At 37.0% G+C, this 23639-nt stretch overlaps 1 protein-coding gene across 4 annotated transcripts in view; it reads right to left on the reverse strand.

Moving 5' to 3' along the window:
* SIPA1L2 (signal induced proliferation associated 1 like 2) overlaps positions 1–23639 on the reverse strand; it is a 126441-nt gene that overhangs the window by 86234 nt on the left and 16568 nt on the right. For all 4 annotated transcript variants that reach the window (XM_036380026.1, XM_036380027.2, XM_036380025.1 and 1 more), the window contains exon 2: positions 13922–13994. The gene's annotated coding sequence lies outside the window, so the exon portion shown is untranslated. The remainder of the gene's footprint in view (positions 1–13921; positions 13995–23639) is intronic.

The following is a 23639-nucleotide window of genomic DNA, read 5'->3' on the forward strand; positions in this document are numbered from 1 at the left end:
TTTATTCCAGTGTGCTTCTTCCCTTCCTCTTTTCTCTATTTCCATATACCCGGCACCATGCATTAACCAAATCATACCAAATTCATGCAATATTTTCCGTCTCAATCCATATGTCCATCATCCTCCGTTCAAGGAGCACAAACCAGACAAGTCAATATATGTTAGGCCCATGACACCCTTTGGTCTGGAATGGGAGTGCTCACAGATAACCCTCACTCAGGCACAGCTGGGCAGAATGAAAACAGGCCAATAAGGTAAACTATGATGCTAGAAAAAGTTGGGATGGCAATGGTTGTCATCAACTGTTTATTTAATTTGTAGGCACTCAGAAGCCTGCAGCTTTGCTAATCACCAGTCAAAAGCTCTCACTCCATCTTCTTTCTGTTTTCCACCCAAAACAATTGCTTTCTGCTCACTGACTGCTAAAACCATCCCGAACCCAAACCCTTCACCAAAATAGTCTCTTATCAAGGAGTAATCTGCTTGGTCCTGCCAAGTTCAGACTCCTAAACCATCATGAAAAGAAAAGAAAACCTGTATCATTGTCTTAATCCAAGCCCATTTCTTCCTCTTTTATAAATATCCTTTTCCTTGTCCTTTCCACAGTTTACTAGTCTGACAAAAGTCCAGCTTTCCAACACAGCATTTAAGTTCATCTGAATCTAAAAGCATGTCCTTGCTGTAGCCTTACCTAGAAATATTCACTTTGGGGTCTATTTAATTCTGCCATTTTTCTATTCATTCCCTCGCTGAATGTTTTGTCCTCTTTGATATCACTATTACTCCTCTACTGTCACTTCCTTTATTTCAATATTTTTTCTTCTCCTTAGGTCTTTCTAAAGTTTCATAAATCCTTTCTTTTCTCCCAGGACACATCTTTTTGGTATCCACATCAGTCAGTTGAGACACTGTACAACAGTACTTGTATCAGTTACCTCAATTTCCTTTATCCTTCGTGGGAGACTAGGAAAGCTATGGGATTTCTTTTTAAATGTTCACTATGCTGTATGACTATTTAAATGCTTCTTTTCCTCTGAATAAGAAGGGTCTGTACCTACACTCAACAGTTAATACCATGTGTTACTCTTAGGTGATAATCCATTCCTCCACCTCTTGTCAAAATGAAGGCAAAACAAATATGTACTTCAATATGTTCTTAAAGTCAGCAAATTATCTAGTTCAAACAATAGTCTAGAGAAGATTCCAATGAACAAAACCCTTCAGAGAATACTCTGTCATCAACACTGTCAATTACAAAGAATAAGTAAACAAAGAAGGTCCTAAAGATCAAAAATTATGGATTTTTAGTATAAATAAACAAACAAAACCATAAAAAGGAAAACAGAATATATAGTAGCCTTTGTGGTCCTATATAATACTTTTTAAAATTAGAATTTTTTTTTACAATATTTTTCATTTTTCAGCTATTATTTTTAGAGGAAATATAACAGAAATATATAGCCTTTGTTTAAAAAAAAACCTGATTATTAAATACCCTCACAAATTCCTTAAAGCTGCTTGAAAGTGTTAAATTAATATCTGAGTTTAAACACAGGTTGCTACTTAAAAACTTCAAAGATACATATCAAAGCCATCAAATAACTCAAACAAAGGGAACATATATGAGGGAAAAAGCCCAAACCCACTTGTATCCAAGATAAAAAATACCCATTCTTCAAAACATTTAATGAATGCCAGAACTCACCTTGAAGCTAAAATGAAAATGCTAGATTATTCTGCCACATCTTTCTGCAAAACTTATTTTCCCTTGGATTACCAGGGCTTCATTTTGTTCCCCATTTATGTCTTCAAGATTCCCCCTTTTCTTCAGGGTACCCAAAGAACATCTGGTCTAGCTGTTAAAGACTGAGGCAAAGAAGGCATGGAGTACCTCAGCTTTTTCCTCATCCTTTGTCACTATGTTTTCCCCTACTTGCAACAAAGGCTGGAGGAAGAACCTCAGTGTAAGAGTTCTTTTCACATTTGGTTCTCAAACAAGTTGTAAGGAGTATTTGCCAAACCTCTTAATTTTAAATAGATTTTAATAAACCTAGTTTTTCAAGCAGATATCAGCAACATTTGTAACTGAGTTAGAAAAAAGCACATTATTAAACAAACACACAAAAATTGAATTCAATTTGCTGATATACAATTAATTGTTCCTACACACACAATGTCTCTACTTTTGCATGAGACAGGATTCAATGTATGATGCAAATTTCTTGCACATAAAAAAAAGTTGGGTGAAACTACTATAGTAGCATATTGTGCTTAAGCTAAACAAGGCAAGCATTATTTCCATTGAACTCTACAGAACCCCAGTGACAGTGTGAAGTAACTGGGGAAAGAGTATACATTAACATAAAAATTCTGAGTCCACTGGAGAAAAGCAGCTTTGTGGAAACTGTAGAACCAAACTACAAATACAGAAAGAATTATCTAATAGTGCTATACAGTATAACACAGCAAACATCTTCCTACTCTGAAATACTCAGAGAAGGACATAAATTTGAGTTTGACTTGTTTTGATCCTGTTAGGGTAGGGGTTTATGTTGGGTCTTTTTGTTTGTGGGTTAGTTGGTTTGCTTTTTTGGGGGGAGGGCTATTTTATTTTTGTTTTAAGAAAGAAGGTTATTTTATTAATTAGAAAAGAGTACAGTCTGTTCAATATACAGCTTGCCTTCCAAGCAATATCCTAAGCTATGCATTCCTATTTTGTTGCAATATCATTTAGATTCCAGTAAGAAATAAGCTCTCACATCTCTAATACCAGAAAGGAAATTAAATCTTAGTGGATTTACAAAATGGAACTTCAGCAATCAATGTGCCAGTGAAATACTGAAACTACCAGGCAACTGGCTACTATGAAGTGGGAAGGCACCTAGAGGAAAGTTTGCCTCCTCACCCTCACCAAATACAGAAACACTTGGAAACTAAATTGTTCACATAACAGGAAAACCAAAATCTTCACAGTTGTAGCTATAATCAATATCTAAAAACTAATGACAAGACAAGAGAAGCAGATCCTGAGTCTGGGCAATGGACATGTAGGAGGCACTTTACTGGAAATGTTTGCTTCCAGAGAAGGAAGGAATACTACTTGACAGACCACATATGTGGTCAACCAAATGATTTTTTTAAAACATGAATCAGTATCAAAACCAGATGTCTTCTGATTCAATTAATAAGCATATTTCATAACAATTGAATAAAAAAGTACCACATTACAGAATAAAGCAAGTATGAATGATATACTACAAAGACTCATCCACAGAACACATGCAGACTCTTCTTTCCTGCTTTTGTAGACATTTTTTATAAAGTGATGCAATCTAAAAGTACTTAAAAAACCCAAAAACTCAACCCCAATCCATCATACAGACAGCATTCAAAGAGGGTATGGGATACCACTAAAGCCTTTTTCCAGAGCCTCTGTCTTTCCAGTGCTATGAAACAAGGTAATTTGACAACATTCTGTAATTTAAACATAAATAGAGAAACATCTGTTTACACCGGGCTTAGCTCTGCTTCTGCTACATAGAGAAGATGAGTGAAAAAGCATTTTAGTAAAATCTTCACTGAGAAGTGTACCCAACATACCTGGGCAGTTTCTGGGCTGAACACTTCAAGGAAATACACCATGTCAAAAGGACAAGGTGGTAACAACTGAATTTAAGAAACGAGGATTGCTGTCTGCATGCAAATCAGCATGCTTATCAAGGGCTGAAAAGAGACAGGAAGTATATTCTAGTCCAAGCTGGCACTTAGAAGTCAATAAGAGTAATTAAAAAAACTAAATCTGTTAGAAAACCTAATCTGTATGTTAACATTTGAGGCACAGAGCTGGAAGAAGGTGGGGAAAACCTTTTGTCCCCCTAATCACCATCACCCATCCATTGATCTTATGGCCAGCACTGAGGGGTTAGTATGAGAAACTGTTTTTTCTTATAAAAGAAAGCTAAACAAATAAATAAATAACCCAACCTAGTTTCGTTCAGATTTTTTCACTCAGCACTACAGTAAAAGATGGAAAAGAAAAAATGCTAAAATAATTTCAAATCAACCAGAGGAGTAAAGCATTAATACTACATCATCCACTTCACCTTGATATTCACAAAGAAAAGAGATGAGAGACCAGGAAACCCAAAGCTTCCAACAATGAAATAATTGCTTTAGTACACAGTTCTAGAAGCAATGCACACAACCTCATAGTACATACACACCTAAAACAATGGAGAACTCTGTTTGAGTTTCCTGTGTGAACTTAAAAAATACAAGGGCAACAGAAATACAAACATGGAGGTTCAAGGCAAAAGCAATCCTAATTAAATACACTTGTCAACTACAACATAATTTCAGTACGCAGTTTGTCAATTTTTATATTTTCACAATTACTTCTTTACAGAGACACTCTGCTAACACACACACACACAAAATCACTTAAAAATACCCTTCATTTTAACCTTCTAGCTACACAAAATGTCAGTCCCAACAACTCCTTCTAGTGGTTAATAATCCTACAATAGAGCAAATTTCCTTCCTACTTCATCCAGTAATACCATATTACATCAACTTGAAATCTATCATGGTTACAAACACTAACCCATTTGAGAAAAACAAAGTATTTCAATTGTTTATTTCTAGTTCAGGAACAGTGTTTCTAAGTCAAACTATATGAAATGCAAAGTAGGAGAGAATCTAAGTTTACATTACTAAAAGTACTGTAAATTCTGGCTGCCCTGGAGACAAAGTTAGCTGAAACAAATTCAGCTGCCATATAATCCACACTCTTCCTCCTGCTCAGACAAAGCTACCAACTGCCAAATGTTATCTAATAATTACCATATGTAAAGCAAAAGGGCTGGACTATGCCCTCAGTTTATCTGTCCTTAGAAAATAGTTTTGAATTAAACCTGCAGCCCACTCCAACCTTCAAAGTTCTAAAAAGGTTTGCCAAAGAGAACAAAATAGACAAAAAAACCCCAAATAAATCTATTTGCAGGTGTAGTCTAAATTCCAAAAACGCACAGGAAGAAATTTCTAAACATTCTGCTCTTAAAAAAAAATTAAAAATCCTACTTTAAGGAAAGATGAAAATAGAGCCAAAAATCAAAGTCACATTCTTTGTATCTGGTTTCTAAATGTGATACAGCAATAACATCAATCCCTAAGTAGGAGAAGTTAAGTAAATATCTGTGAATGGTGATTTGGAGCCAACTGAAAAATAAAGAAAGGCAAAGTAGAAATAGTCTATCTAATCTGTCATTCACCCAAACATAATTAACTGTTATCATCATTAACAATAACAAAGATCACTTTTCTGTAATCTCCAAGAGACAAATGACAAAAGGAAGAATGTCACATACAGAAATGTCTCAACTTCTCTTTTCTTCTAAGTTAGAATATATGCTTAACAAACAGTACATGAAATGGAAATATGTGTTCCCATCCCCCTTAGAAATAACCCCTTTAAAAAATGTTTACAAATTTAGTTTCTGTTTTTGAGAAAATTTTGCTGCAGTGGACTTTGGTCTTCAGCATTTGATGTCATGTTGCCCTGCCCTTCCTGAAGCTGGCCAAAGCAGTTAATGTCACTGGTCTTAAGTATGATCAAAAAACCCAAAATTTCAGGAATAATGCATTTCTTTATTATTTATTTTAAAGTATTATTTCTTTCCATCCATTTCACTTTCTCCTATTTGCAGTAAGATAAAAGAAAGACTGCATACAAGCAGACACTTGATGAAGTGGAGGACCTGGGAAAAGTTTGTATTCCTCCTTCCCTCTCCTCACAGGCTGCCATGCAAGACAAAGTACACACTCCATTCACAGGGAAGAATTTGACAAGGCAGCAAATCAGGTTACTAGGCTAAATGGCTAAAATGAGATGGCAAAACAAAAGAAAAAACTGCAAAAAGAAAAAAAGCCTAACAGCTAAGAACTACGAAGTATTTGAATGATATTCACAGCAAATGAATAGCTTTTCAGAGGACCATAAAAGATAATTAAGAGTACTTGTGGGGTTTCTATTTTTGAAACTAGATGCTTCCTCGCCTCTTGCCCCCTCCTCCCCCCTCAACTTTGCAAACAGACAGGGCTCAGAGTGTGCTGGTTAATAACCAGACCAGGTCAGCCTGCAAGAGATTATTTTAAGCTGTCTGCAGTATTTTAGATAGGAGTGGATGTGACAGGCTACCCAAGAGAAGATCAAATATAACAAGAGGTCATCAGTATCATATTATCAATATTTTAAGACTAAAAGTTACTGAAAACAAAAGCTTAGGCCTTGCATAGACAGGGTAAAAAATATTACAGCACAGCCAGTTTCACAAAATTCAAAGCTCTCATAGATTTCTTAGACAATCAAATTTGACCCTGAAAAATCTTCTAAAACCTCATTAAATCTTCTCCCCTCTTAATTAACTGAGCCTGAAAAATATTCTGATGTCTATTGCCCTGCTACGTAAGCTCACTAACCAAGGAATGAATGACCTGAGCATTTTCCCTACAACTTGATTAAGAAAGAGCTGCAGGTGACCTTGACTTCATCTTTTAATTAATGGAATTTATCAAAGCATTCTAGCATTTTTCTGCTTGCAAAATATACATCAGCTTCTTCCCTTCACCCATGTTCCCAGAATCACACAGAGTCTTTGAGGTAGACTACTGGAGATTTTCTACCCCAACCCCCTGCTCAGACTGGGTCAGACAGATTAGCTAGAAACCATTAGATAGAAACCATGTCCAGCCAGGTTTTAAATATCTTCAAGGATGGAGACACAACCTCCCCTGTAAAACAGTTCCAGAGCCCAACCACCCCCCTAGTAGAAGCCTTTTCTAATGTTCAGATGGAATTTCACGTATTTCAAATTACACTCTGGCCTCTTAACCTGTCACTGGGCACCACTGAAAAGAGCCTGGTTCCAGCCTCTTTTCACTCTCCTCCAAGAATTTATACACTGATGAGTTCCCTCTGATTCTCTAGGCCAAACATTTCCAGCTCACTCAGCATCTCACTGTATGAAAAACGCTCCAGTCCTTAACCTTCTCTGTGGCCTGCACTGGATGCTCTCCAATATATCCTTATCTCTCTTGTACCAGGAAACCCAGAACTGCACACAGTATTCCAGGTGTGGCCTCACCAGTGCTGCCACAAGGACACTTTGCTGGCTTGTGTCCTGCTTGCTGTCCTCCCAGACCTCTAGGTCCTTTTCTGCAGTGCTGTTTGCAGGTGGCTGACCTCCAGTACATGCTGGCTCTTGGGGTCATTTCTCCCCAGCTGCAGGAATTGGCATTGTCCATTTTTGAATTAGGAATGTTCTTTGCGCACTCTTCATCTTGCTGAGGGCCCTCTGGATGGCAGCCCAGCAACCTGGGATATCAAACACTCCTGGTTTTGTATCATCAGGAAATTTGCAGAGGGTGTGCTCAGTCCCAGCAACAGGGTCACTGAACAAAGACATTAAACAGTGTTGAACCCAGTATCAGTCCCCAGGGTACACTACTGGCCTCCCACTGGAGCTAGTGCTGCTGATCAAAACCCTCTAAATCTGGCAGTTCAGCCAGCTTTCAGTCTATTTCAGTGTCCATCTATCAAGGCCATCTCCCCTCATCCACCAAGCCAGTCATTTCATCATACAAGGGTATCAGGTGGGTTAAGTAGGATTTTCCATGCTTCAATTCATGCTCACTACTCCCAGGTATTCATGCATCTGGAAATACCTTCCAAGATGACTTGTCCTATCACCCTCACAGGCACAAGCAAGGCTTATTTGTACTCCCCCAGACTCTCTGTAGACTTTTCTCCAGTCCTCAGTAACCTCTCCAAATTACATGACCTTTTGAAGAAATCGAGTGCTCTCACACTGACATCGGTCATCTCCATAGGTGCATTCTATCAAATCCCATGGACTTTTTTATGCTCAGTTTGTTTAAATATCCCTTAATTTAATAACTCTCCACTGAGGCTAAGTCCTCCTTGTTCCACACTATCTGGGATTTCAGAAGGCCAGCCTTTACCAGGGAAGACTGAAGTGGAAACTGTGTTGAACACTTCAGTCTTTTCTGTGTCTGTTGTAGATCCCCTACCCCACTACCAGTGGGCTCACATCTTCCCTAGCATCCTTCCATTCCTTATGTACTTGCAACAGGTTTTTCATTGCCCTTCACATCCTTCACCAACTTTAATTCCAGAATGGTTTTGGGTCTCCCGGAACCGTTTTCAAATTTTTGAATTTTTTCATTTCTTGTTTTCCCATGTTGTTCCATGTTCTATTTCTCCAATTTTCTCTGAGGAGTCTCTCCTTCACATATGCATAACTCTTTTTTCCAACTTTATCACTTATCCTGCACAGTTCTAGTAGTAACCAAAAACAAGCTGTCCTGGGTTGACTATATGATGCTTTTATCCCCAATCGTCTCGTTCTGTTAATGCTGAATAATAAGTTTTGCACCTTTAAGCCTTGTTCCAGGGAGTGATGGGGGGAGAGAAGAAGCAGCAGTTTTTTTCAGACACTGCACTCCTCCTACACATTCCTGCTCCTGACTGTGTTATCTGTGGATGGACAGACAGTGGGACAGAGCTCTCCTTTGCTTTTAGTTAGCTTTAGCTAGCTGAGGCAGAGAAGTTCCCTGGACTGTGGGGTTTTTTTTCCTTTTTTCCCTTTTCTTTGGACCTCTTGAAACCTGCTCTGGACTGAACACCCAGGGGAGCACCAGCAGCTCCACTTGTGGCCCACTGGGCCAGGCCTGGCCTGCGACATTTCCAGCACCACAGGGACTGATCAGAGACTGAGTGAGCTCAGCTGCAACCCGGGGAGGGGACTTTCTCAGTTTGTCATCTCTTTTGGAGTGGCAAAGGGTTTTATTTTTTAATATTGTTTAGGTTTTTATTTATTATGTATTATTTATTTAATAAACAGTTTTTTGTTATTTATTATTTATTTTATATTTATTATTTATTTAATAAACAGTTTTTTTCCACCTTTCTCCAAGGAGGTAGTTTCTCCCAGACTGGTTGTGGAGAGGGGCTGATTGAATCTGCTTTCCTACCGGAGCCCCTTTGGGGATTCTCTCCCACATTTGCTCTGAACCAGGACACAAGCTCATAGGATATGTTTTTGACCCATTCTGCAGTTTATCTTCAAAAGTATTTGCATTAATTCCTAATTATTTCGAATATTTTATTAGAAGCCTTTTTCTGCATGAGCCAGAAACAAAGGATTTCAATTAAGATAATTTTCTGTTAGGCTTTCACTTGGTATAAAACAATAATACCACAGCATTTTACTGAAATAAATTAGATTACATTATTGAAGGAATCAGGATGGTTTGCATCCTTTCCTCCCTCCCTCCCAACAACTTCCTTTCAACTCTTTTTATTTGTTTATTAAGGCTTTTTTTTTGGTTTTTTTACATCTGTTTAGTTAGCACTAGTGGTACATCAGCCTCTTCCTCAAAGAAAAAATAAATACTACTTTTGCTGAGGCCTAGGGAAAGAAAGTTTAACACTAGCTTCTCCCATTTTTTTTAAATTAGCCATCTCTTCCCCTTCTAAGACTCATTCCTCTTCAGTCAGTTCTGGGGCTAACTATCCTAACCAACCTGCCAACAGTCCTTCTTTTTTCCCCCTATTCTCTCTCCAAAACAGCAAACCCAAAATGCATGTTAGTAAGCTCTGCCATTTTATTACCATGCATGTTATTTTACCTTGACTTCTATTTTGGAGGACCACACTAATGCTTTTTCTTACTGTTATCTCTGTATTATTTAGAGGGATATAGCATTTGAAGAGGTGAGAGAGTCCTACTTCTTTCCAAGCTCCAGTAAGCTAAATGGGAAGATCCAAACAAACTAATAAATCTTTCCAGAACCACAAACTTTGTGTAGCACAGGGCACAGAGACATAACATAGCATAGATATTTTTTTGGCTCACTGCCTTTAGGAACCAATATAGCCCTCTCCCTGAACTGATCAGTCCTGCCACATTTGTGGCAGTCAGAAGGGAACCAGACTGGAAAGACCAACTCTGCAGATTGGTATTATTTTACCAACACAAACAAACAACCCATAGAATTACTAGTATTTTGTAGTATGTGACCCAATAACTTTTAAGCAAAACATTGGTTCACTTACCCTACAACCTTTCCACTCAGGTGGCAGAACTATTAAGACTATGAGCCATTCCAAAACTGAAGCACACACACCTTGTAAGATAAAGCAGCTTGATATTTTATTTATACCTAAGTATATTTTAATTCTTCTTACAGAGGAAATAAAGAATAACAATTTGGAGATTGAAAAGGTGTATTTGAAACATCAAACACTATACAGAATTACTGAATATATTATATTGCTATTGACAAAAATGGTACGTGCCTATCAGCATTCCTAGCTAGTTATTTTTCACTTACTGGTTAGAGCTAAAATTCCATCATCAGTCCCTCATCCCATCTGGAGTATTGTGTTCTGTACTCCCCCAGTACAAGAATGACACAGAAGTATAGGGACAAATCCAGAGAAGTGTCACTAAAATGACTGAGGGATTGAAGCATCTTTCACGTGAGGAATGGCTGAGGGGGCTGGGGCTGCTCATCCTGAAGAAGAGAAAGCTCAGAGAGGATCTCCCCAGTGCCTAACTGGGGGCATGAAAGGCAGCCAGACTCTGCTCATGGGTGTTCAGTGCCAGGATAAAGGGAAATAAGACAGGAAACACATGAAACTCCACCTAAACATAGGAAAATGCCCTTTGACTGTGAAAGTCAGACAACAGAACAGGTTGCCCAGACAGGTTGTGGAGTTTCCACACTTGAAGATATTTAAAACCCAGCTGGCCTTGACCTGTAAGAAGGGATGGTTGACTATGTGATCTCAAGAGGTGCCTCTACATTTCAGCAATTCTCTGATTTTTCTAATATAGTTTAGCCTCTGAAAACAATTTCCTTTGCACCAAATGCACACCATGTTTTCTGTGAAAAAGTTATATCATGCCATACATATATTATCAGGCCAAATTTACTGCTACGCATTTTTTGATTGCATTAGTTTCTGAATATATGGTATGTTTATGCCCAAACTACATTGTCCTATCTATGCCCATATCACAACTACCAACATACACAAACTCAATAGATGATGTTTTCATTAACTCACATAAACATGTAAGCCTTTAGATGCCAGTTCATTCCCAGATCACAAAAATACTTCCAAAATACCAAACTATAAGTTTGGATTGGTTGCCTCATGTACACATGTCCCTGTGAAATAACTATCAAAATTATTACAGAAATAGTGCCTCAGTAGCTAGTAGAGTTCAGTCTATCAGTACTGGAGGCAAAGAGGAGTGGGTTTAGTTTTAAATTTATTTATTATTATGAAAAGGAAACATGCTACTGGATGCAAAACTAAGACTAAATGCTGCATTTAGGTTTACTGATTCTATATCTACATCATATATTTGGACACATCCTCCCAATGAAAACATCACCCACAAAGCTGATGATGACTTAGGCAAATGTAATAAGTTTATCACTTGAATCTGACATGTGTATATTCTACATGGATGCACACCCTTCAATTTTATTATCTGTTCCTCTGCCTTAAAAAAATACCTCTACAGTGTAACGTAGGCAGCTGTGCAGTTGCAACAGCTGAACAACCTCATGTGAGCAATTCAAATTCCTTTTAAAATTATTGAAATTGTAAGCACTTTTCAAACATTTAGTTTTGTGTAACGAATTTTAGAATGCCTCTTAAAGAGAAACTTCAAACATGTTTTACTTTTTAGTGTTACCATTCTTCAATAAATGGTTAACTATTTAACTTGGGAAATAAAACCACTATCAGTTTTCTACAACTAAAATAATTTCCCATCTTCTTATGCCTGTACTTATGATAAGAAAGAGCAAATAAATTTTTATGGTCGACAAAATTACATATTTGAAGGTCTGGATTATCAACCCTGCTAATCAGTACCACTACTACCATAATTGCAAAATACATCAAAAGAACTATTTTGGCATAAAGATTTTGTCTGGATTATATGGAACAAAAATCAAAAAAAAAGAAAAAAAACACAAAAAACAACAACAACAACAACAAACCACAAAAAAACTGATGTGTATTTATTTCAGGGGTGAGCAAACTACAAGTTTCTTCTCCTAGCTTAAACAGCAATATTCCTTGTGTTAAATACTTTTCAAATTATGAAAGAAAAGCAATGCACCTTATTAGACATCAGCAACCATGATTCTTTTTGCAGCATTATTATATTATACCTACTACTACCCTAAACCACAAAAAGAGGGCCAAATATACAAATTATATTTTTCAGGTTCTTCCAGATTTCTTTAAACAACTACTATGCATTGGTCAACTTCACAGCCAAAAGATAAAGCAAATGCAATACAAAAGTGGTTAGCACACAATTCTAGACTAGAAATACTAGTGTTCTCTTTCACTACATTAGCATTATTCATATGAAGATATTATTGACAACACACAATGCAAAATATGCTACAATATTGTCCTCTAAGTCTGACTATTTCCAAAGTCAAACACATTGTTTATATGAAAAGTAGTAGATAAGATTTTCAGAGATATGTTCTACTCTGCCATTAATAAAGCAGAGCTTCATCAGGCTCAGTAACACAGGAGTCTTGTGATATTATTGTGTATAACAGAACTAACCATTTATTGAAAAAATGGAGTCTCAGATGAGAAGAGGGAAAAAAACTATTAACCTGATGTGAGCAAAGGGAGCCACTTAAAATCTGATAAACAACAACACAGATATTGAGCATCCACCTAGTTTAACTGCTGCAGCACACGGAGGGCTGAGGGGCTCAGGTGGCTGAACACAAAGTTCAATCTTTTCTCCTGCATCAAAGCATGTGGCAAACATGGCAAGGAAGATCAATTATTCAGACTCTCCTAAATCTATGATTCTTTGAATAGGTTGACAAAAACCAATTATTTTACTTCATACAAATCTTTGAATGCATAATGAATTTAAGATAAAACTTTTTAAAATTCTTGTTTCAGAATTTTTTCCTCCTTGAAACAATATGTAGTTGGAAATGAAAGTTAAAAGTTTTACTGGTGTCAGAAATAAGATAGCAACAAAACTACTACACTGAATGTCTTCAGATGATAGAGTGTGTTCAGCCAACATGAAGTATTTCTAGGCCTGAGCCATATCCTAGAACTAAGACCAATCCAATTGAGCTAGATCAAGGAGTTTGTAGAGATAGGAATTTGGCTTCTCTGATGCATTACAGAACACAATAATCCTTCTGTATAGTAACAGCTGTATAGTATTGATTGTATCCTACACTTCAATATTAATGAGAGGCAATCTGCCAAGTTACAGATTTCAAAAAAAAGGCTGAACTTTCTCTAGAGACAGGTTTTGTTCAGCCTGAAGACAGGGGACACCTTACAGCAGCCTTCCACTAGGCAAAGGGGGTTACAAGAGTGCCAGAGAGGAACGTTATACAAGGGCATGCAGTGACAGGACAAGGGGCAATGGCTTCAAACTGAAAGAGGGTGGGTTTAGATTGGATATTAAGAAGAAATCCTTTACTGTGAGGGTGGTGAAACACTGGAACAGGTCATCCTGAGAAGCTGTGAAAGACCAGGTTGAATGGAGGCAGTGGAAAGTGTCCTGCCTATGACAGGGAGGTTGGAATGAAATGATCTTAAAGTCCCTTCCAACCCAAAACATTCTGTGATTCTTTATTCACTTGTACACCCAGCCACATAAATTATTATCTTAGGGGTTTTTAGGGTGCTTTAGGTATCCCAAGGAAATACCATCTGTAAGATGTCAAATATCAAGAAAACAGCACAATTGCATTTTTATTTAAAAGTACTACAAGCATAGTAAAAACATATTTGTCATCAGCTAGAAATTTGGCTTACCTTTGGCTAGAAGGGTTCACAAAGGATGCCAACTTCAGTCACTCTTTTTCTGATATCAACAAAATGGAGATACCTGCAAGTCAAATGAGAAAGATTTGTTGGTTTTGGTTTTGGGTGAACATGTCCCCTTATGATATTAAGGGATAAGTTAAAAAAAAAACCTTCAATAAACATTAGTGTAAAATTAAACTCTACTAATTTCTACATGGAAATAAAATATCAAGAACAACTCACTGGCTTTAAAAATCGGCATAGTTTCATATGTATGTGTTGCAACAAAGAATTTAAAGGTGTTATCTGTGCAAGTTCCTGGCAATAACTGGAAAAAAACCGTTGCTAGGACAAAGGGTCATGAGCCAGTAGGTGCTGAACCATCAGACTGTTTTATTATGGCTCTGCTTCAAAGGTTATGATAAAGGGCCCACAGCTACTCCTAGAACTGTACTGTAAAATGCAAGTAGCCTAAAAATATTTTCAATTACAGGGATGAGGAAAAGTCATGAAGTGCCATAAAATGTTTTGAGAGAAAAGAGTAGTGAGTTGATCCAGAAGGTTTAGAAACATGCTCTGAGATTCTGTGGGACGACTTACAGCCAAGAAATTATCTAACACTGCAAAATTTACATTTGACAATTTTATATTTGCTTCTGAACAAAGGAAAATAAAAGCATATGTAAAATAAAAATATTTTAGCTAGGTCTGTCTGATCGACGTTAGAGAAAGAAATCACAAAACTATCAGCAAGGCAATTTGTCTATTTTATATCAGAGCCAACAAAGTTTCAAAAGAAGTTAGTTTTACCATGATCTCAGACAGTAAAATCTGGCTTGAAAATACACAATGTTATATTCATACTGAAAGAAAGGAAAAAGAACACACACACAGCAGGAACAGATGTTATTTCCTGTACTAAATCACCACCATAGGGACAAAAATAATTCTAATAGGTATTTTACAGAATAGTGCATACAATGGAAAAGAACACAAAGCCTCCAAATCCTACGTCAGCTGCATATCTAGGTATTATAGACACCAGTAACACAAACAAACAAAAAGTCCATACAGATGGAATGCAGGACACTTTACTGTTATCCTCATTTTAGGTCTAGTCAAAACTATGCAACCCCTTAAGTCTACTTTCACCAGTATGCTCACACTAGCAAAAACAAAAAACCCAACTCCTGGTGCAGTTACAACCTAAAACTTGAGCAACCACCTTGGCCAGTGCAGTTCTCATAGAAAAGCTAAAAAAATCCCTAAACTCTATCAGTAGTAGTGTTGACCAGCATCATCAGGTGTTTGCCAACAGAAGACACAATTAAAAACCCCAAGATATTAAACAGAAATTTCTCATTCCTGACCTAAAAATTACACCTGATGAAAACAAATTTCTCAGATAAACCTCAGTCTAGTAAAATCTGAAACTAAAGTCATAGTAAATACTGAAAGTCAAAAGTAAAAACATGAGAAGAAAGCAATTGCAAAATTAAAACAAGTGGTTTTTTTTAGAATGGCTTAGGAGTCTGGTCCATTTTCCAACAGAAATTACTTCCAGTTTTCTTCAAATAAAGTTATGAGAATATTATAATTATTAGCATTGTCTTTCCCACAAAAATAAAAAAGTAATCCTATATCCAAATCACTGGAAAAAAGCAAGCTTCAAAATGTCTGTCTCAAAGAAAATTTTTAAATTGTCCATTTATTGAAGGAGAAAGTGGAATCAATTGATCCTTAGAGTAAAGTAGGATTTAGAGGATTACGTTGCTCTTTTGTGAGGCAGCCAAATGGGAAAACATCAGGCCTTGTCCACATACTAATTTTTTTCTTTAATCCAAAGTTCTTATACAGAACACTGAATCAGGAAAAGAATTTAAGAATTGAGAAGAAAAATGTTATCTATTCCAAAAATAACTTATTATTTCACCAGTATTCAAAAGTTTTCTTTATAACATCTTGCCCCCACATTCATTAAGGTCTACAAATGGAAAATAACCTCAAATTTTCAAGTAACGTAGGTTCCTTTAAACTCACATAAAGTAACAAATTACAAATCAGAAATGATGATATGCCTATTTTCTTTCATGTACTTCAAAACTTATTTGTAGTATTGGACATCATAAAGCCGCTGCAGAGTAGGTGATTATCACAGATCTGTTTATCATCTTTTATTGCTCATGGAGTTATATGTGGGTTGCTTTATTCTCCAGGATGCAATAATGGATTTCATTTGTTGGTTTCTTAATCTTTATCTGAATGTCCACTGGAATTGAAAACCAGTACCTTGTTTCTACAGGAATTGTCACCAAGGAAGTCAAGTTGGCCAAAGAGAAGGCAAAGAAGAGTTCACACTGAAAGATACTGAAATGCAGGCAGAAATAATTTCTGCATAGGAAAGTCAATCCTTCTTAGTAGCCCTGTTTGGCAAAAAGTCAGACATTCCTAACTGTGGTTTGCCATATACTGCACCTAATTTTCAACTGTAAAAAAGTATTTTTCTGCATGAATATGTAGTATTATTTATGTCCTAATCTTTTAATATTTTCTATTCCTATTCTTTTTCTGTAATAGGAAAAGCAGAAAGACAGAATAATATCAGTACAAGCTCTCTAATTTTCCCTGGGCAAGTTTTCTTTCTCTACCCAAAAAGTTTTGTCTATTTAGAAGAAATTCATTCCAGAAAGAATGGGCAAAGAGGCAGGATCCTCATCGGGAAAGCCTAGTTCCAAGCAGCTTCTTAGTGCTCCAAAACACTGTACAGATGGTCACTGCTGAGATAAGCTCCACAGCATGTTCAGTATGTCCAGAGTATCAACCTGACACAGTCAATCTACCCAGGGAGTCCAATGTACCCTGAACACACTCAATTTACATTGTTGGAGCTGCATTTTTGGTGGGATATCCAATTTAAAAAATAAATTCTATGAAGGACCACAAAGGCTAGCTAATGCCTTGTCAAGTCACTTGTTCTCAGCTGTGGGATATGACAACATTGGTGTCTTCAGCACTCCAAACTTTCAAGAAGAAACTTTACACTTCCCTCTACACCTAGACCAAGTCTCATACATGACTGCAGGAGCCCTTTTGGTAATAAGAGGCTTTGTTTGTTCAAGCCCCTGCCTTGAACAAAGAATTAAAAAACTACAGAAAGAAAGCAAACAAGCAGACAGTCAATTCTGGCCCAGAAGAACAGAAATCCAAATACTGGCAGCAAAGGATTCTTTTTCTTCTGTTGGGCACATTCTCCTTTCACCAAGACATGCCAGAAGATACACCACTCTCAGCTGCCTTTTACAAACACAGATGCACATACTGCAGCCTTATTTGCCAACCTAGGCTGAAATATCCAGACATCAGGATTTCTGTGTGAGGAACTGGACCCATCACACAAGGAAAATCCATCATTTCTTTAACAGCTAATACTGCTATTAAAGCTTTTTGTATTTAAGTACCCCTTTTGAAAAAGTGAAGTTCAGCATCTATTAAGCAAACAAGATTTTTTACTTTCTTCTTTCCCATACTTACAACTGCCTTTTCATGATATTCAAGTACTAAGAATCTTGAACTTAATATATAGAGCAAAAGAAATGACAAAAACTGATACAATACATTTCCATTTTCAAGTATGACTTAAGTACAAGAACTGCAGATAAAAGTGATACAATCAATGACAAGATTTTCCTCTACCTACTTAATTTTATTGGCAAAGCTATTGTCAGTCCTATCATCTTATACACCCAAGATTTCAAGAAAGCTATATTATTCCATAATACTTGGGCAGAGTTTAGAGTTAAATACCTCATCCACAATTCTTACTGGTGATAAAGACTCTTGCTGGTGCTGCACAAGATAAATGAAAATCAAATAGCTATTCAAATAGCTATTAATTTTATAACACAGGCCAGACAATCTTTTATAAGACTGCCAGGTTCACACCAGAATTTAGTGAATATATTTCATATGTGAAGCAGAACTTTCAAAATATATACACTCTACAAGTACATTGGAAACCATCACATCCATGAAAAATCCAATTATGACACTTGTCCAGCAAAGACAACTGTACTTCAAAGAGATCAAAACCAGATGTACAAAAGTAACTTGAACATCTATCTAAAAGTACAAGTATCAAAACTGCTTGTTTATAAATAAAAGCCATGCTGCATCAGCTCTTAGTGTAGTCTCTCTCTGATCTAGTTCTTACAGTGATCACAGGTTACACAAAGGATTTGGGATCAAACCACAGCAGTCCATGTCCTACCTCCTGCTTTGATTTCAGCAGCTAATGGGGGCATCTAGCACTTTAAAGGGGCAAGACTGAAGTGATTGCATGTATTTCGCCATGTATTTCCTCTCCAAGTACTAAACTCAATTGAACTACATATAACTTTCCATATTCCCAACACAATAGACTGATCTCTGGAAAGGCCTTTTCCTTCCTTTCATACAGAAAATATCCTGTAAATAGCTTATTTCCCACTCTCTAAGTGACTCCCGTTGTTTACAGGAAGGAAAGGGAACAGAAATCTTGCCATAAAACAGTGAGAGCTAAAAAGTTCTGTTTCACTTCCTACTGTGCAGGTGTTTCATACAAAAAATCTATTTTAATTATTCATTTCAGGGAGAAACTTGCTGCTTCTTTTTGAAATACAGACTGAGAAATAGAAAACAATAAGGTTAAGGAAGTAGCAGCATGCTTTACTGTGAAACAAAGCAAAGATATACAATAACCATTGCCATAAAACTTGTGAAATCCCTGGCTTTGGAGACGGCAATTATTTTACACGTTGACTTGTAAACTGGGCTTTCCTTCTAAATCCATAAGTTCATTCTTAATTTTTTGCTGCCCAGATAAATGTGTAGAGGTCAATGTTCCAGATACCTTTGACAAAAAAAAAAAAAAAAAATCAAACTCCAAAACAACACAAAAAACAATACCAAACTCCTCCCTTTTCTGACAAGGCAGTTGATTTTAATACCAATGCTGCCCACAATGCTACAATGTCCATTTAACACCCAGAATGGAATTCCCTAGCAACAGATCCTTCTTGAAGGATCTAAACTAAAGGGACAACAGCAATGAAAAATAACTTGTGTTCATTCAAGATGCATGGCATCTCTGTTTGTACACTTGTTTTTCAGTTTCAGAAATACCAACATCCACAATAGTAAGAATTACATCCATCTCTCTAAGAGCTGTAATTCTCTATTGCCCACTGATGTGTGGAAAACTCAAATTCTAAAAGAAGTCAAGCACGTGAGGGCACTAATCATCTTACAGGCCACACATATCACCCAGTTCAAAAGGAAATTGAGAACTTTACTACGTAATATCACAGCACACCTATCACAGATGCTGTCACAATATAAAATTATATAAAATATAAAAACATTATCACAAGCTTATATTTGCCTCTCTGAGGAAGGGATACCTTATTTGATCCAGGCTGGCTGAACCTTACCAGCTACAGGTCAGATTACAGATATTTCCCCATCACAGTAAATGCTGTTCCTAGTTCTACATACCAGTCCCTGTACAGGCAGCAAAGGAGGGATGCCTTCCCAGTGGATGCACTTCCAAACTGTGCTAGCTGAGCTGCACAGGGAACAACATTAATTTACCAGTGAGCACACTGCCCAAACACCCATCTCCTATCTTAAAGCAACAGTAAGCCAGCTGGAAGGATTGGAGGGGCGCAAGACAGACTGAGGGTCATCAGATAAATCACCACTGTTTCAATCAAAGCACTTCCAGTGAAACATGCAATTACTTGGAGTTTGTTAAAAGCAGCTTTCCATATTTTGTGATCGGTTACCTGGGAAAACAAATTACATCACTGCACTGTGGATACTTAAAGAAAGATTTGCTAATTAAGCACAATTAATTACACAGCAACACTAATTTGAAAAGCAGTCTCCATTCATCTTTTGTCTGCTTAAGTCTCAGATTGACTGCTGAGAATAATTATTTATAGAAAATGCAATTTTGGATGATCCTTTTTCTCTGAGAAAGATAACAAAGAGCACTGGCTAAGAAACACATAAGGTGAACAGCAAATGTACACAACTGACACACTCTCTAATATAAGTAGCAGCATAAATAGATCTATCCTTAGGACATCAGAATTTTCTTACATACACTCAAATGCAACTATAGCTTCATCCTGAACATGACAAAAAATCAACTAACCCTGCTCTGACCTGAAAGAGTTCTACTACATTTAGAATATAACCCCAGGTAAAGAACATTCCTCATTACGAAAACAGAAAAGGTAAGCTTGAGATACGTTTACCTTCTGAACTGACTTTTTAACTGGGAAAGGATCTGTGCTTAACATCAAAGTTATTTTGTCAGAAATGAACAGAACACCCCACAATGCCCATCATTTCCATAGATGTCTTTTTACTTGCAATAAATCTGCAATTAATATGGAATGTAAGTATCTTTAATAAAAGGTAATAAACATAGAGCTTGATCTTTATCATTTGTATTTTCAACATGACACTCCACACACTGCTATCCCCATACATAATGTGAACATCATCTTCATTCCCACCTTTATTTTTCTCCTATGAAACAATGTTCAGCTCCAGGCATCCTTTTCTCCCTTTGCAATACCTCATTTTGACAGCACAGCAAAAGCATGTAATAAGCAAGATCACAAAGAGAGCACGAAACAATATCCATTCTGGCACCACCACATATCAGGTTTGGACCACTAATTATAGAAAATACAATAGATGAGAGAGATTAAATAGTATAGCTATTTTCAGGAATAGCTCAACATTTAGCCCAAATAGTCTTTTGTTCCTTGTTTGGTTGGGGTTTTTTTTTAGTTTTTTTGTTTGTTTGTTTGGGGGTTTTTTGTTTGTTTGGTTGGTTGGTTGGTTTGGGGTTTTTTGTTTGATTTGTTTTATTTTTAACTTTGTATTATGCCAAACTTAATCACAGAAGAGATAAAGGGCTTAAATGTGAGTAGTCTGGTATAACCACAGCAAAGCTGAGTACCACACCTCACAACGAAAGAGACAGGGGCTCTTAATCTCCCGGCATTTTCAGAGTACAGCAGTAAGACAGTGCAGTGCTTTTGATACCTCCTGAATACAAAAAAATAGAAATATCATGAACATAAGCATGCTGAAAATATTAACAATAAAGGAGAATTATCAGCCTGGAACTGAAGTTACTAAACAAGGCAGAAGTTATTGGCTTCATCCACAGAAAAGCAGATTAAAAAAAAATCAGCTGGATGATGAGGTAGGGCCTGACTATTTCAATTAAAGATAAGTGAAACATGGCAGCTGACTTACAGCAACAGCTTAAAAGCGGGAAAGACACAAAAATTACTCACAAGTCATAAAATGGGTGTGAAATAACCCCATAACTATATCACAGTGTTGTGAATGCTATTCACAGAAATAGCATGAATACTTTTCTATATTGCTTCCACAGGTCTGCTTAATACTTCATTTATCATTGGCATTTCTCTGAGGTGGAAAAAACACTTTTTTGTCATTTTTGAGTAGAAAGTAACATATTAAAAACTATGCAAAAAAAACCAAAACATTTCTTTATCAGCTCTGTTTTCATCAAGCATGAAAAGCAAGATGATTTTCAAATACAATCAGTGGAGAAGAATTTTTTTATTATTACTGTCTCTCAAAAAAAAGAGTAGAGTTTTGTGCATATCATTTGTAAATGACTACATGTTTGTAGAATATGCTTTTTCACAGTGTCACTTGCTTTTTCAAATATACACGAGCCAGTCATTTCAGAATGAGGTAATAAAAGGGCTAAAGGATGAACAAAAATCTAATCATCTTAAGTTTTGGAGTGGCTGGGAGGCACTTCTGGAAGTCATGCAGTCCAATCTTCTGCTCAGAGCAGGACTCTCATCAGAATGGAAATGGTGAGGCATGGCCAGGTCTTGCTGAGTCTTCAAGATCTCCAGGGATGGAAAATCCAGCCGTGTCTCCAAGGCAGTCTGTCCTGGGCCTGTACTGGCCTCCTGGCAGTGTGCTTCCTCCCTCTGACCCGAACACACCATACCGGAGTTTGGGGCCAGTCTGGGGACAGTGGAAAAAATCCACCTCCATCCTTTTGTGGAACTACTCTCAAGCAGCTATGGGATACCCTTAGGTTACTCAGGAGCTGCTGCTTTGTCAGAGTGAGCAAGCAGAGCTCTGTCAGCTTCTCCTGCCATCTCATCTGCTCCAAGCAAGGCCCTTTGACCCCTTCTTGGTGCTCTTCAGTTTCTCAACATCCCTCTTGAAATGCAGGGACCAAAATTAGATATTTAGCATAAATCAAGATCTTTAACATTTCATCCAGCTCTCCTACTGAAATACCCAGTAATGTCAACAAAGTAGTTTGCAGAATTTGGAAATTAATTCTTCATTCAATTATAGCCTCATAGTGTATTCCTTACACACTGAACCCACACATTTGATTGAAAATCCTATTCAAAATTCTGGAATCCTCTTCCAGCCTTAACTCTGAAACAGCACTGAAAAGACTGACAATGCCCAGAACTGCATTTGAATGTCTCCCATTTCCCTCAGACTATCAGAGGCAAAAATAGCATAATTGGTCATCAAATTCATTCCAAGAATATGAGTCTTATAGTTTACTACCATTGCTTTTCATAGTCAACACTCATAACATGGAGTTTATGGCCAGATTAAACACAAACAACACAAAATGAAGAGGAATAGACAAGGCAAATACACAACAGAAGAGAAAGAATTAACAGAGATCCTTTCAATCTATACCAAGACCTGAGCTGGTATGTACACTATGACGTGCTGTAACAAGAACATTACCCCTCTTAGGTCAAGAGGGGCTAATTTGGAACCAGCCCAAAACCTTCAGCATCCCAAATAACTTTCATCTATATCCATAGATGAGCAGAATTTGGTGACAGATTTTTGGGTACACATTTAGTCTAATTCCACAGAAGTCAAAGAAAGCTTGCCATAGACTAAAATCATTTCACCCATTAAGTGAACTGGAAAGAACACCTTTTTTGAAGGTTGTAACACCAGATGTTTCAGGATATGGTAGCTGCCTCATATTAAAAAAAATGGAAGCCCATTAAAGCATAAATTTTATGTAACAACTTTGATTTGAATAAACATTTTTGGGAACTGGGAATGGGACCATAGATCTTTACATGCTCTAAAAATTACAAATTAATTCTTCTTTGATTACTTTTGACTAAGGAAACATTTTCACTACATTTTGGATTCCCATTGCAACTAGAGCCCATATACTTACACTACAGCCCAGGTAGGGTATACTCTGTTTGCATGACCAAAAAAAGTTTTCCTTTTTTTGTTCACCACCCTTTCACTCATCCAAAGTTCCTGACCTGTTACTAAATAAATAATTGATATAACCTGTTGGGGGGCAGAGGAAGCTGTTGGTTTTGTTTGGGTTTTTTTGTTTTGTTGTGTTTCTCTCCCTCTCCATTCTCATCTCCCCAGGCATTGGTGCAGTGAAGTCTCCTTCACAAAGCATTTCAAATGTGGGCAATTACAATTACCACCTCTACTGCTATTTCCCAGAACTTTTTTCTTTACTGAATGGCAAAACCAAAGTTAAGTAAAAACTTTAGCTTAGTCTCTGGTCAAGATTACATCATTTTGATTCCTTTTCCATTTATATTTGACAGATACTTTTTCTCTTCTATTACAAAAAACCACCAGAGAATTTTGATTG

This window comes from Molothrus ater, chromosome 3 (assembly GCF_012460135.2).
Source record: "Molothrus ater isolate BHLD 08-10-18 breed brown headed cowbird chromosome 3, BPBGC_Mater_1.1, whole genome shotgun sequence".
In the NCBI taxonomy this organism is placed as follows: Eukaryota; Metazoa; Chordata; class Aves; order Passeriformes; family Icteridae; genus Molothrus; species Molothrus ater.